This window comes from Oncorhynchus nerka, linkage group LG10, assembly GCF_034236695.1.
Source record: "Oncorhynchus nerka isolate Pitt River linkage group LG10, Oner_Uvic_2.0, whole genome shotgun sequence".
NCBI lineage: Eukaryota > Metazoa > Chordata > Actinopteri > Salmoniformes > Salmonidae > Oncorhynchus > Oncorhynchus nerka.
The window spans coordinates 81,978,389-81,993,948 of NC_088405.1; positions in this window are offsets into that span (position 1 = coordinate 81,978,389).

Here is a 15,560-nt window from a genome sequence, read left to right on the forward strand (position 1 = left end):
TCGTCCTTAACATAGGAGACTCTGCTAGCTAGCCAACAGCTAGCCAACGTCTACCGAACAGAACTTCTGCACTCAACAATCCGGTCGCATTTCGCTTCGCTCCACAGGTAGTATCACATTTTTCATTTCATTTCATTACAGTACAACGGCTTGATTTGTTTGATCGTAGCTAGCTACATAGCTAGCTACACAGCCGTCTTTGTATCAAAGATAATTGTGTAGTCTAGAGCGACTTCCTAGGTTAGTTAGCCAGCTATTGTCGTTCTTTTAACGCAACGTAACGTAATCAACACTGCTAGCTAGCCAGCTAGCCCCGAATAGCAGCACAGTAGAAACTATTACACTCAACGGAACGACTTGATTAGTGTAGTGTCAACAACGCAGCCAATGCCAACTAGCCTACTTAGTCAACAACGCAGCCTCTGCCAGCTAGCCTACTTCAGCAGTACTGTATCATTTTAATCATTTTAGTCAATAAGATTCTTGCTACGTAAGCTTAACTCTCTGAACACTCGTGACGTGTAGTCCACTTGTCATTCCAATCTCCTTTGCATTAGCGTAGCCTCTTGTGTAGCCTGTCAACTATGTGTCTGTCTATCCCTGTTCTCTCCTCTCTGCACAGACCATACAAACGCTCCACACCGCGTGGCCGCGGCCACCCTAATCTGGTGGTCCCAGCGCGCACGACCCACGTGGAGTTCCAGGTCTCCGGTAGCCTCTGGAACTGCCGATCTGCGGCCAACAAGGCAGAGTTCATCTCCGCCTATGTCTCCCTCCAGTCCCTCGACTTCTTGGCACTGACGGAAACATGGATCACCACAGACAACACTGCTACTCCTACTGCTCTCTCTTCGTCTGCCCACGTGTTCTCGCACACCCCGAGAGCTTCTGGTCAGCGGGGTGGTGGCACCGGGATCCTCATCTCTCCCAAGTGGTCATTCTCTCTTTCTCCCCTTACCCATCTGTCTATCGCCTCCTTTGAATTCCATGCTGTCACAGTTACCAGCCCTTTCAAGCTTAACATCCTTATCATTTATCGCCCTCCAGGTTCCCTCGGAGAGTTCATCAATGAGCTTGATGCCTTGATAAGCTCCTTTCCTGAGGACGGCTCACCTCTCACAGTTCTGGGCGACTTTAACCTCCCCACGCCTACCTTTGACTCATTCCTCTCTGCCTCCTTCTTTCCACTCCTCTCCTCTTTTGACCTCACCCTCTCACCTTCCCCCCTACTCACAAGGCAGGAAATACGCTCGACCTCATCTTTACTAGATGCTGTTCTTCCACTAACCTCGTTGCAACTCCCCTCCAAGTCTCCGACCACTACCTTGTATCCTTTTCCCTCTCGCTCTCATCCAACACTTCCCACACTGCCCCTACTCGGATGGTATCGCGCCGTCCCAACCTTCGCTCTCTCTCCCCCGCTACTCTCTCCTCTTCCATCCTATCATCTCTTCCCTCTGCTCAAACCTTCTCCAACCTATCTCCTGATTCTGCCTCCTCAACCCTCCTCTCCTCCCTTTCTGCATCCTTTGACTCTCTATGTCCCCTATCCTCCAGGCCGGCTCGGTCTTCCCCTCCCGCTCCGTGGCTCGACGACTCATTGCGAGCTCACAGAACAGGGCTCCGGGCAGCCGAGCGGAAATGGAGGAAAACTCGCCTCCCTGCGGACCTGACATCCTTTCACTCCCTCCTCTCTACATTTTCCTCTTCTCTCTCTGCTGCTAAAGCCACTTTCTACCACTCTAAATTCCAAGCATCTGCCTCTAACCCTAGGAAGCTCTTTGCAACCTTCTCCTCCCTCCTGAATCCTCCTCCCCCCCCCCCCTCCTCCCTCTCTGCAGATGACTTCGTCAACCATTTTGAAAAGAAGGTCGACGACATCCGATCCTCGTTGCTAAGTCAAACGACACCGCTGGTTCTGCTCACACTGCCCTACCCTGTGCTCTGACCTCTTTCTCCCCTCTCTCTCCAGATGAAATCTCGCGTCTTGTGACGGCCGGCCGCCCTACAACCTGCCCGCTTGACCCTATCCCCTCCTCTCTTCTCCAGACCATTTCCGGAGACCTCCTCCCCTACCTCACCTCGCTCATCAACTCATCCCTGACCGCTGGCTACGTCCCTTCCGTCTTCAAGAGAGCGAGAGTTGCACCCCTTCTGAAAAAACCTACACTCGATCCCTCCGATGTCAACAACTACAGACCAGTATCCCTTCTTTCTTTTCTCTCCAAAACTCTTGAACGTGCCGTCCTTGGCCAGCTCTCCCGCTATCTCTCTCAGAATGACCTTCTTGATCCAAATCAGTCAGGTTTCAAGACTAGTCATTCAACTGAGACTGCTCTTCTCTGTATCACGGAGGCGCTCCGCACTGCTAAAGCTAACTCTCTCTCCTCTGCTCTCATCCTTCTAGACCTATCGGCTGCCTTCGATACTGTGAACCATCAGATCCTCCTCTCCACCCTCTCCGAGTTGGGCATCTCCGGCGCGGCCCACGCTTGATTGCGTCCTACCTGACAGGTCGCTCCTACCAGGTGGCGTGGCGAGAATCCGTCTCCACACCACGTGCTCTCACCACTGGTGTCCCCCAGGGCTCTGTTCTAGGCCCTCTCCTATTCTCGCTATACACCAAGTCACTTGGCTCTGTCATAACCTCACATGGTCTCTCCTATCATTGCTATGCAGACGACACACAATTAATCTTCTCCTTTCCCCCTTCTGATGACCAGGTGGCGAATCGCATCTCTGCATGTCTGGCAGACATATCCGTGTGGATGACGGATCACCACCTCAAGCTGAACCTCGGCAAGACGGAACTGCTCTTCCTCCCGGGGAAGGACTGCCCGTTCCATGATCTCGCCATCACGGTTGACAACTCCATTGTGTCCTCCTCCCAGAGCGCTAAGAACCTTGGCGTGATCCTGGACAACACCCTGTCGTTCTCAACTAACATCAAGGCGGTGGCCCGTTCCTGTAGGTTCATGCTCTACAACATCCGCAGAGTACGACCCTGCCTCACACAGGAAGCGGCGCAGGTCCTAATCCAGGCACTTGTCATCTCCCGTCTGGATTACTGCAACTCGCTGTTGGCTGGGCTCCCTGCCTGTGCCATTAAACCCCTACAACTCATCCAGAACGCCGCAGCCCGTCTGGTGTTCAACCTTCCCAAGTTCTCTCACGTCACCCCGCTCCTCCGCTCCCTCCACTGGCTTCCAGTTGAAGCTCGCATCCGCTACAAGACCATGGTGCTTGCCTACGGAGCTGTGAGGGGAACGGCACCTCAGTACCTCCAGGCTCTGATCAGGCCCTACACCCAAACAAGGGCACTGCGTTCATCCACCTCTGGCCTGCTCGCCTCCCTACCACTGAGGAAGTACAGTTCCCGCTCAGCCCAGTCAAAACTGTTCGCTGCTCTGGCCCCCCAATGGTGGAACAAACTCCCTCACGACGCCAGGACAGCGGAGTCAATCACCACCTTCCGGAGACACCTGAAACCCCACCTCTTTAAGGAATACCTAGGATAGGATAAAGTAATCCCTCTCACCCCCCCTCCCCCTGAAAAGATTTAGATGCACTACTGTTCCACTGGAGGTCATAAGGTGAATGCACCAATTTGTAAGTCGCTCTGGATAAGAGCGTCTGCTAAATGACTTAAATGTAAATGTAAATGTTTCATCTTCAATGCCCTTGCTGATGGAAGGAGGTTTTCACTCAAAATCTCACTATACATGGCCCCATTCATTCTTTCCTTTACACGGATCAGTCGTCCTGGTCCCTTTGCAGACAGACAGCCCCAAAGCATGATGTTTCCACCCCGTGCTTCACAGTAGGTATGGTGTTCTTTGGATGCAACTCAGCATTCTTTGTCCTCCAAACACGACGAGTTGAGTTTTTACCAAAAAGTTATATTTTGGTTTCATCTGACCATATGACATTCTCCCAATTTTCTTCTGGATCATCCAAATGCTCTCTAGCAAACTTCAGACAGGCCTGGACATGTACTGGCTAAAGCAGGGGGACACGTCTGGCACTGCAGGATTTGAGTCCCTGGCGGCGTAGTGTGTTACTGATGGTAGGCTTTGTTACTTTGGTCCCAGCTCTCTGCAGGTCATTCACTAGGTCCCCCCGTGTGGTTCTGGGATTTTTGTTCACCATTCTTGTGATCATTTTGACCCCACGGGGGTCGAGAGAGATTATCAGTGGTCTTGTATGTCTTCCATTTCCTAATAATTGCTCCCACAGTTGATTTCTTCAAACCAAGCTGCTTACCTATTGCAGATTCAGTCTTCCCAGCCTGGTGCAGGTCTACAATTTTGTTTCTGGTGTCCTTTGACAGCTCTTTGGTCTTGGCCATAGTGGAGTTTGGAGTGTGACTGTTTGAGGTTGTGGACAGGTGTCTTTTATACTGATAAGTTCAAACAGGTGCCATTAATACAGGTAGTGGTGGACAGAGGAGCCTCTTAAAGAAGTTGTTACAGGTCTGTGAGAGCCAGAAATCTTGCTTGTTTGTAGGTGACCAAATACTTATTTTCCACCATAATTTGCAAATAAATTCATTAAAAATCCTACAATGTGATTTTCTGGATTTTTTTTCTCATTTTGTCTGTTATAGTTGAAGTGTACCTATGATGAAAATTACAGGCCTCTCTCATCTTTTTAAGTGGGAGAATAGGCACAATTGGTGGCTGACTAAATACTTTTTTGCCCCACTGTATATTGGAGGAGCTGGAGACTCATAGGGCAGGGGTTCTCAAACCTCTCCTCAGGGACCCCCAGCCATTCCATGTATTTGAACTATTCCACAGCTAGCACACCTGATTCAAATAGTCAACTAATAATCAAACCCTTGACTCTGAGAATCAGGTGAGTTAGTTCAGGGCTATAACAAAATTGTGAAACGTCTGGGGGTCCCCGAGGAGAGGTTTTGAGAACTACTGTCATATAGAATTTAATTGAGCATGACCACAAGGCCCATAAAGACGGCCCAGTCCATCACCGGGGCCATGCCCCCACCCATACAGAACATCTACTCAAAGCGGTGCCTAAGGAAGATCCGCAACATCATCAAGGACCCTACACACCCCAGCCACAAACTATTCACTCCCTTGTCGTCAGGCAGACAGTATTCAAGCATTGGGTCTTGGACCACCAGGCTCAGAGACAGTCTCTACCAACAAGCCATCAGAATGCTGAACACTTTAACAGGACTCACCATCTGCACTGACTCTCTGCACCTTAGCACACACACACACACACACACACACACACACACACACACACACACACACACACACATACATACATACATACATACATACTGTAAATTCATGATATACACACATCGACTGCTGCTACTAGACTTTTATTTATTATTGATTTATACCGCACATTTAAAAAAAACTTTGCCGCTCCAAATCCCCCTTCCCCTGACACGTGTAAATATTGTACTGTAAATTGTTGAGTGAGTAGATAGCAACGACAAGATATGCCAGATAAGTCTAAAAAACACTTGAGGCGAAATAAATCTGATTTGACCATTGAGACACAAGTCACATGGCCAGGAATCAGATTTGTATCCGATTTCAAACCACCTTTGAATATGGTTTGAATCTGACCTGAAGATATTCGATTCCATGTGCTCTCTGTCTCTTCAGACTGCAGGAAAAATAATTGGATATCACTTCAAACTGCCAGTGTGAACAAGGCTTATGAATCCTAATCAGAGAGGCTATATACTCTGAATGTATTTATGTTGCATATACAGTATTACCAACCAAATTGAATTGTATTTGTCACATGTGCCAAATACAACAGGTGTAGACTTCACCTTAAAATGCTTACTTTCCCAACAATGCAAAGTTAAAAAGTAAGAAAATTGGCTGCATGGCGGCACACTCACGCAGGAGGATTCTGCTCTCCAACCGGCTGGATGCCCTAATGGATGGCGTTGCCTGCCTGTGAGCTACGTGGGAGAACTGTGCTACCAGCTACTGGTTGTGTGTGTGTATGACTTTTTGTGTCAGTGTGACAATGGAACCAAAGGAGGCCTTTGTAGCCAATTGGCCGGTTCATTGTATTACAGTATATTATGTTACTTCATTGTAATATTGTTAACTGCTATATCCAGATATTGTATTTTAATTACTAATCATTCCTCTTTATTATGTCATTTCAGAAAACCACACACACACACATTTAGAACCCCCACTGAATATACTGTAATTGTCAGTAAACATCATAACTGGAACTGCAGTTGCTGACATCTTTCTTCCCGAAGAATGAGGCCAGATTTTGTATGACTAGCTAAATGTAAATAATGTACACTCCTTTACAAGTGGTCCTTCGAGTAGCTGAATTAGTACATCAGCTGCATACTCCAGCTATTATGATGGACAACAACAGCCAACACAGTGTTCCCGTCCCAGCAGGGCCCGACACATCTGGAGGACTATGTGTTGAGCTTCAGTCCACAGCACCATGTTCCACCAGCAGTGATGGAGCCATCCTACATGACTACAACAGATGCATCACTTCCCAGTCAGGGGACCTGCATCAACTATTCAACTCCCCAGGTCCAGAAGAAAGAACACAAGGACAAGAGATGGTGATGCATGGAGACATGCATTATGGACATGAGCAAGCAGATGAAGGAACTCTGTTGTTATGGGCAAATACAGCACGAGTGCCCTACCCCCACTACACATATCTCAGCAGCCCATGTCAATACCCCTCAATACAGCAGCCTCACCTGTAGCCTATCCCCATCCAAGCCCAAACACTAATACCGGGAGTCAGCCCAATTTGCTGCACAAATTGAGTTGACAACTAGTTCCAGCTCCTCAGCCAGAGCCCCAGCCAATCCAGGCGTCCGGCCAGCATCACTGATTAGGCCACCACCAGGTCTAGGACTAGGTCCAGCTCAGCCTTCCCAGACACCTCCATGTCCTGGACCACAGCACCTACACCCAGCGAAGCCTGCCCAGTCACCTCAGTACGGGCCACAGCCAGCTCCACAACTCAGACAACAACCAGCTCCACAACCCAGGCCACAACCGTTCCCTCAACCTGGGCCACAACTAGCTCCACAGCCACAGACTCCTGCACCATAGCCTGTGCCACTGTCTCCCTATCCATTGCCTCCTGCTGTACCCAGCATGATGGAGATGGCCATTGCGTCATACTCAGTATACCCAAGCTTAAACTCACCATCTTTAGCTCCGGCAAGGAGAGTGACTGTTAAAGAAGGGACTGAACAGTGTACTTGACCCACATAGGCACCTAACAGAGGAATACAAATACCAGGTGCTGCTAGATCACCTTCAGCTGCACAGTGCCTACCAGATGGCTAAATGGTATGGGAATGGCCCAACACAATATACCAAATCCATGCAGGTTCACAACCTCTTAAGGATCCACCCCTTTTTTTCCAATTTTCCTAAAATGACATACCCAAATCTAACTGCCTGAAGCTCATGATCCTGAAGCAATGATATGCATATTATTGACACCATTGGAACAGAAACACTTTGAAGTTTGTGGAAATGTGAAACTAATGTATGAGAATATAACACATTAGTTCTGGTAAAAGATAATACAAAAAAACATGTTTTTTTCTTTGTATCATCATCTTTGAAATGCAAGAGAAAGGGCAAAATGAATTAATCTAGCACAGGCGCAATTTAGACATTGGCCACTAGATGGCAGCAGTGTATGTGCAAAGTTTTTGACTGATCTAATGAACTATTGCATATCTATAAAAAAAATTATAACAAATGTGCCTAATTGGTTTATTCATACATGTTCAAGTTCATAATTGTGCACTTACCTCAAACAATAGCATGTTATTCTTTCACTGTAATAGCCACTGTAAATTGAACAGTGCAGTTAGTTTAACAAGAATTTAAACTTTCTGCCTATATCAGATATGTCTATGTCCTGGGAATTTTGGGGGTTTCTTACAACCTCATGCTAATCACATTAGCCTACGTTAGCTCAACCATCCCGAGGACGGGACACAGATCCTGTATTAAGCAGAGGTACGGTCAACCCAGACAACTGGTCCAGGGAAAACTAAAGGCTGTCCTGAACTCTCCTGCTGTCAAGCTCGGCGACGCCCAGGGGTTTGAAGATTTTGCCTCAGCCGTTACGTTAACACACTAGTGGGGCTTCCAGGGCTGAACTAAGGTGTAGTTCCCACGTTGACACACTGCTCACCAAGCTGCTCTCCAGCTACAGGGACAGTTTCACTGATCACTGTATATCCCGGGGAATCATCTGCAGTGGCATAGACCAAATCTACACACACTACCAGATCTCAAGTCTCCCGGTGAGCTACAGAGGCTAGCCAGCCAGACTCCCCACGAGTGGACTTCAGAGAGCAGAGATCAAGTAAGCCACAGAAACCCAAGATGGCTACCATCTACCTCAACAGCGAACAGGAGACACAGAGTGTTCCTCCTCCAACATGCAGTTCTTCATTTCATGACTCCGGTTCTACTTCCACACCCAGGAGGAGTAAGTACAAGCCTTTCTGCCCTTACTGTGGTTCTGAGGAGCACTTCCTAAACTCCTGTGCAGACTTCATTGAGTTGAACCCTGCTCAACGGGCTACATGGGTCTAGGACAAAAAACTACTGCTGGCGGTGTGGAAGAGCCACAAGACAGAGTATTGCACGCTTAAGAAATCCTGTCTAGCCTGTGGTGATCCTGACTGTCCTACATGACATGGCCATCACACAAAGCCAAGCCCAGGCTGTCGGCACACTCACCACTAGCGTTCACCTCAACCAGTCCAGCCACTCAGGTCGAGTCTTGCTTAAGGTCGTCCCAGTCCGACTCTGGAACAACACAAAGTCAGTTGACACCTTAGCCCTACTAGATGGTGGCTCAGAGAGAACTGTCATTTTACTGGAGGTGGCCCACCAACTATGTCTATATGGATCTATGGGTCTATATGGATCACAAGAGAAATAGGTCCTACAAACATCGTCCAGCTCAAGGACTCAACATCGTCCAGCTCAAGGACTCAACTGTGACTTTCCAAATAGCAGCAGCCTTCGACACACCATATCTAAGGCTTTTACAGCAGACAAACCATATCTAGCTGAGCAGTCTTGTCCAGCTGCTGCTCTGAAGCATCGATATAGGCACCTGAGAGGACTCCGGCTCCAAACCTTAGAAAGGGCCAGTCCCGGCCTTCTGATAGGCTCAAACAACCCACTTAAATCACTCCTACTCACCAGAGTCCTGGCGCAGTGTGCACTGCACTGGCATAGGCTGTCCAGGGCCCTACCGACCACCTCCCTGACTCAAGCCCTGAGCGCCAGCCTCCTCCAAGATGCATCACTGCACTACCACCGAGTTCCTCCAAAATGCAACACTGCACTACCTCCGGGTTCCTCCAAGATGCACCACTGCACTACCTCCGGGTTCCTCCAAGATGCAACACTGCACTACCTCCGGGTTCTTTCAAGATGCAATACTGCACTACCCCCGGGTTCCTCCAAGATGTACCACTGCACTACCTCTGGGTTCCTCCATGTCTTGAGGACTCCAGTGCTGCAGTAGGTGGGCCCACTTTCTGCAATGTCATAGTAGCGGTACCAGAGCCCAGCTTCAAGACCAGCCAGCAGTGCCGTCATCGGGCACCTTCATCCTCTGTTCCTCCCCAGCTTCTGCCTAAGGCAGGCAGGAGACAGCGACGTCCATGCAGACAGTGTGGACTCCTCCCACTCAATCCCAGACTTCCTAACACTGTTACTGATGGGGCAGCCGTGTTTCGGAACAAGTCCTCCCCACACAGAGGAATTGTTTATCCCAGCCCTTACCTATACGTGGCCAGCTCTTGCGTTGGTTGAGTTAACCATATATAGCCCCTCAGAATTCTGCAGCGATACAATATTCCCTGCCATTCTGGTTTCTACTTTACTCACCTGTTTCTGGCAGACATATGCATATTCTCTAGTCAGAACCTGCCTGAATTTGTTCAGTGCAGCAGTGCATTTCCCCCTGGTGCCCACATTGCTTTTGTTGTTTCCTTATGATAACTTTGTACACGAGTGTTCATCTAATAGTAAGTACCTTATCATAACGCATATTTCTTTGTTGTATTTTGTGTAATGTTGTTTCTACTTTAGCAATACATTATGGTATTTTTGCTAGCTATTTGATTCCCACGTGGTGGCATCATGCCAAGCAACTGGTTTATAATACAGTATAGAGAAAGTGTAGGCCATGTTCTTTATTATAAACCTGGTCATTCGAGTTCTGAATGCTGATGGCTAGACAGGAAAGTCATGGTATATCAGACAGTATACCACAGTAATGACACAAAATACATGTTTTACTGTTCTAATTACATTGGTAACCTGTTTATATAATAGTAATAAGTCACCTCTGAGGTTTGTGGTATATGACCAATATACCATGGCTAAGGGCTGTATCTAGGCACTCCGCATTGCAATGTGCCCAAGAACAACCCTTAGCCTTGGTATATTGGCCATATACCACACCCCCTCAGGCCTTACTGCTTAATTATAACTGTGGACACCCAAGGTACCAATTTCATAGCCTTTAAATCAAATAAAATTTTATTGGTCACATACACAATGTTAGCAGATGTTATTGCGAGTGTAGCGAAATGCTTGTGCTTCTAGTTCCGACAGTGCAGTAATATCTAACAGGTAAGTTAACTACCTAAATACACACAAATCTAAGTAAAGGGATGGAATAAGAATATATACATATATCAAATCAAATCAAATCAAATGTATTTATATAGCCCTTCGTACATCAGCTGATATCTCAAAGTGCTGTACAGAAACCCAGCCTAAAACCCCAAACAGCAAACAATGCAGGTGTAAAAGCACGGTGGCTAGGAAAAACTCCCTAGAAAGGCCAAAACCTAGGAAGAAAGAGAGGAACCAGGCTATGTGGGGTGGCCAGTCCTCTTCTGGCTGTGCCGGGTAGAGATTATAACAGAACATGACCAAGATGTTCAAATGTTCATAAATGACCAGCATGGTCGAATAATAATAAGGCAGAACAGTTGAAACTGGAGCAGCAGCACAGTCAGGTGGACTGGGGACAGTAAGGAGTTATCATGTCAGGTAGTCCTGGGGCACGGTCCTAGGGCTCAGGTCCTCCGAGAGAGAGAAAGAAAGAGAGAATTAGAGAGAGCATATGTGGGGTGGCCAGTCCTCTTCTGGCTGTGCCGGGTGGAGATTATAACAGAACGTGGCCAAGATGTTCAAATGTTCATAAATGACCAGCATGGTTGAATAATAGTAAGGCAGAACAGTTGAAACTGGAGCAGCAGCATGGCCAGGTGGACTGGGGACAGCAAGGAGTCATCATGTCAGGTAGTCCTGGGACATGGTCCTAGGGCCCAGGCCAGTTGAAACTGGAGCAGCAGCATGGCCAGGTGGACTGGGGACAGCAAGGAGTCATCATGTCAGGTAGTCCTGGGGCATGGTCCTAGGGCTCAGGTCCTCCGAGAGAGAGAAAGAAAGAGAGGAGAGAATTAGAGAACGCACACTTAGATTCACACAGGACACCGAATAGGACAGGAGAAGTACTCCAGATATAACAAACTGACCCTAGCCCCCCGACACATAAACTACTGCAGCATAAATACTGGAGGCTGAGACAGGAGGGGTCAGGAGACACTGTGGCCCCATCCGAGGACACCCCCGGACAGGGCCAAACAGGAAGGATATAACCCCACCCACTTTGCCAAAGCACAGCCCCCACACCACTAGAGGGATATCTTCAACCACCAACTTACCATCCTGAGACAAGGCCGAGTATAGCCCACAAAGATCTCCGCCACGGCACAACCCAGGGGGCGCCAACCCAGACAGGCTGACCACAACAGTGAATCAACCCACCCAGGTGACGCACCCCCCCCAGGGACGGCATGAGAGAGCCCCAGTAAGCCAGTGACTCAGCCCCTGTAACAGGGTAGAGGCAGAGAATCCCAGTGGAAAGAGGGGAATCGGCCAGGCAGAGACAGCAAGGGCGGTTCGTTGCTCCAGAGCCTTTCCGTTCACCTTCCCACTCCTGGGCCAGACTACACTCAATCATATGACCCACTGAAGAGATGAGTCTTCAGTAAAGACTTAAAGGTTGAGACCGAGTTTGCGTCTCTGACATGGGTAGGCAGACCGTTCCATAAAAATGGAGCTCTATAGGAGAAAGCCCTGCCTTCAGCTGTTTGCTTAGAAATTCTAGGGACAATTAGGAGGCCTGCGTCTTGTGACCGTAGCGTACGTGTAGGTATGTACGGCAGGACCAAATCAGAGAGATAGGTAGGAGCAAGCCCATGTAATGCTTTGTAGGTTAGCAGTAAAACCTTGAAATCAGCCCTTGCTTTGACAGGAAGCCAGTGTAGAGAGGCTAGCACTGGAGTAATATGATAAATTTTTTTGGTTCTAGTCAGGATTCTAGCAGCCGTATTCAGCACTAACTGAAGGTTATTTAGTGCTTTATCTGGGTAGCCGGAAAATAGAGCATTGCAGTAGTCTAACCTAGAAGTGACAAAAGCATGGATTAATTTTTCTGCATCATTTTTGGACAGAAAGTTTCTGATTTTTGCAATGTTACGTAGATGGAAAAAAGCTGTCCTCGAAATGGTCTTGATATGTTCTTCAAAAGAGAGATCAGGGTCCAGAGTAACGCCGAGGTCCTTCACAGTTTTATTTGAGACGACTGTACAACCATTAAGATTAATTGTCAGATTCAACAGAAGATCTCTTTGTTTCTTGGGACCTAGAACAAGCATCTCTGTTTTGTCCGAGTTTAATAGTAGAAAGTTTGCAGCCATCCACTTCCTTATGTCTGAAACACATGCTTCTAGCGAGGGCAATTTTGGGGCTTCACCATGTTTCATTGAAATGTACAGCTGTGTGTCATCCGCATAGCAGTGAAAGTTTACATTATGTTTTCGAATAACATCCCCAAGAGGTAAAATATATAGTGAAAATATAAATATATGGATGTGTGATGACCGAGCGGTATAGGCAAGATGCAATAGATGGTATAAAAATACAGTATAAACATATGGGATGAGTAATACAAGATATGTAAAGATTATTAAAGTGACATTATTAAAGTGACTAGTGATCTATTTATTAAAGTGTCCAATGAGTTCAAGTCTGTATGTAGGCAGCAGCCTCTCTGTGTTAGTGATGGCTGTTTAAAAGTATGATAGCCTTGAGATAGAATCTATTTTTCAGTCTGTCAGTCCCAGCTTTGATACACCTGTACTGACCTCGCCTTCTGGATGGTATCGGGGCGAACAGAAAATGGTTCGGGTGGTTGTTGTCCTTGATGATCTTTTTGGCCTTCCTGTGCTTATGTACATTCCCCACCTAGTTCATTAGCTATAATCTATAAACTGGTGACGATGGAGAATTGCTAGCTTGTACTGCTAAAACTGCCTCTTCTGAAGTTGCCATGATGGCCCTTTGGCCAGTGTAGCCATCTGGCCTGTTCATTGTATAGCTCTGCCCTGCTACCCTGTGGAGCTTTCCAGTTACTGTTTCCTTATAAAGCATTAGTGCATTTATATCTGTCAGTAGCAATGTGATTTATTTACTGTTATAACAGTTTATGTTATTTCATTGTGATATTGTATTTAATTACTAATCACTCACACATTTAGAACCCCAGGTGAAAATAATTGTCATTAAACATAACTGGAGTTGCTGACATCTTAACGAAGATTGAGGTCATCTTTTGTATAACTAGCAACATTTAGTGATGGTACTACGTTCCTTTACAACGTCCAATATTCACTGCAACTGTTTCAAATAGAACTTCCACTATCCAATCATCAATGAGGTGGTTCACCCATGGCAACCCAGCCAGTCTAAATATAGTAATTTGCAGTCCGGTCAGTACTAGAGTTGTAATGAAGTCTCCTTCCCCCAGCCCAAGCAAGGATTTGAATTGCTCATGCTGAAGTAGATAACCGCATGGCCGCTGCCAGCGTGATTTGTGCTGCTGTGTCTCTTTATAACCACTTACTCCTCATGCATAACACGGCCGTGGAAAGAAAACAGATTCGTATTAATTAGGGATTAAAAATTCCTGGAATTTTCAATAAATTCCCTGGTTTTCCCGAATCCGGTTGGAGGATTCCCTGATGCCTCCAATCAGGATTTCTGGAAAACCAGGGAATTTATTTAAATTTCAAGGAATTTTGCAACCCTAGTATAAATGTTTATCTCGAAAGTTTGGGGCTATGATGATAGGGTGGCAGCAAGGAGGGAGCAAGGAGGGAGCGTCAATTAATTAGCACAACAAGAATGGAGGTGACAGAAAAAGACTGACAGATTGAAAAAACACAATAGAAACAGCCTATTTCATGATTCATTTGAAGTGAGAAGAAGCACATACAGATTCTCTAATGATTTTTAAAAAATGACTCAGTTTCTCTGTTACCGTCTTCAGCCAAACGGGAAGAAATTCTGGTGATACCGGTATTCAGCAACGGTCTATGTATTTTTGCAAACGTGTAGCGGCAACGACGATACATGGAAAGGTATCCATGATTATCTGCTCGAGCAGCACGTGGTATCTTTGATGTAAGGGTTGGAATTCATGAATGATCTCATTGCTGGTATATTTATGTCTTTGATACAATGCTGCCCTCTACAGAAGAAGTAGCACCAAATACTACAGTTTCATTTCAGAGAAAACCAGATTCACATAGTTTGCATGTTCGAAACACAATACCTGCCGCAATAGTGACATATGAGGTTATTCGGGATCACAATACCTAGGGTTATGTCATGGTGATCATGTGTGCCCTCTGTTACTAATTCCGCGTTCAAAATAACTAAGAACTCGGGAAAAATATGAGTTCAAATCATGATGTCCGTGATCTTCAGGTCGGAGCTCTAGAAAGAGGCAGGAGTTCCCGAGTTGGAATACCGATCAAATACATTTTTCCCAGTCGGAGCTCGTTTTTTCCCGAATTCCCAGTTGTTTTGAACGCGGTATAAACATACTAGTCATCCTACAAATATGTATACTCGCTATGTCTGATTAATTAACTGTTCCATAACCTGTCTGAATTTAACATAAAAAGTAAGCGGACCAGATGTTGGATGCAAGTGCCGAGTATCGCCATTAGCGAGGCTGTTGTTGACACGCCGATGGTGTCCAGGAGTGACAGCATCTGCGCACCCGAACTAGTGTCTAGGAAGACAGCTTGGCTTTAGCAGGGTCCAGGGTGTCCTCTATTCTGAATTGAGTCGGGCCAGATGAAGCAGTTAATTGAAGTTCAGTTGATGGTGAACTAAATAATATATACAAAACGTAAAATGCAAAAGCATACCCAAAACGAAAAGTATTCAAACAAACATAAGACAGCCCCCCAGGCAGAGGCAACGAGTCCACCTCTCTCACTGATTACTTGCCGATCACTCACACCTCTGCGCAATCATCACTTACCAGAACCTGACCCAGTTGCTGCTGGACTCTAGGGATGAGATTTTGAATGTAGCCTTGGCACGAACTCCTTTCCTAACACCTCAAAAAATAAAATAAATGATTTTCAA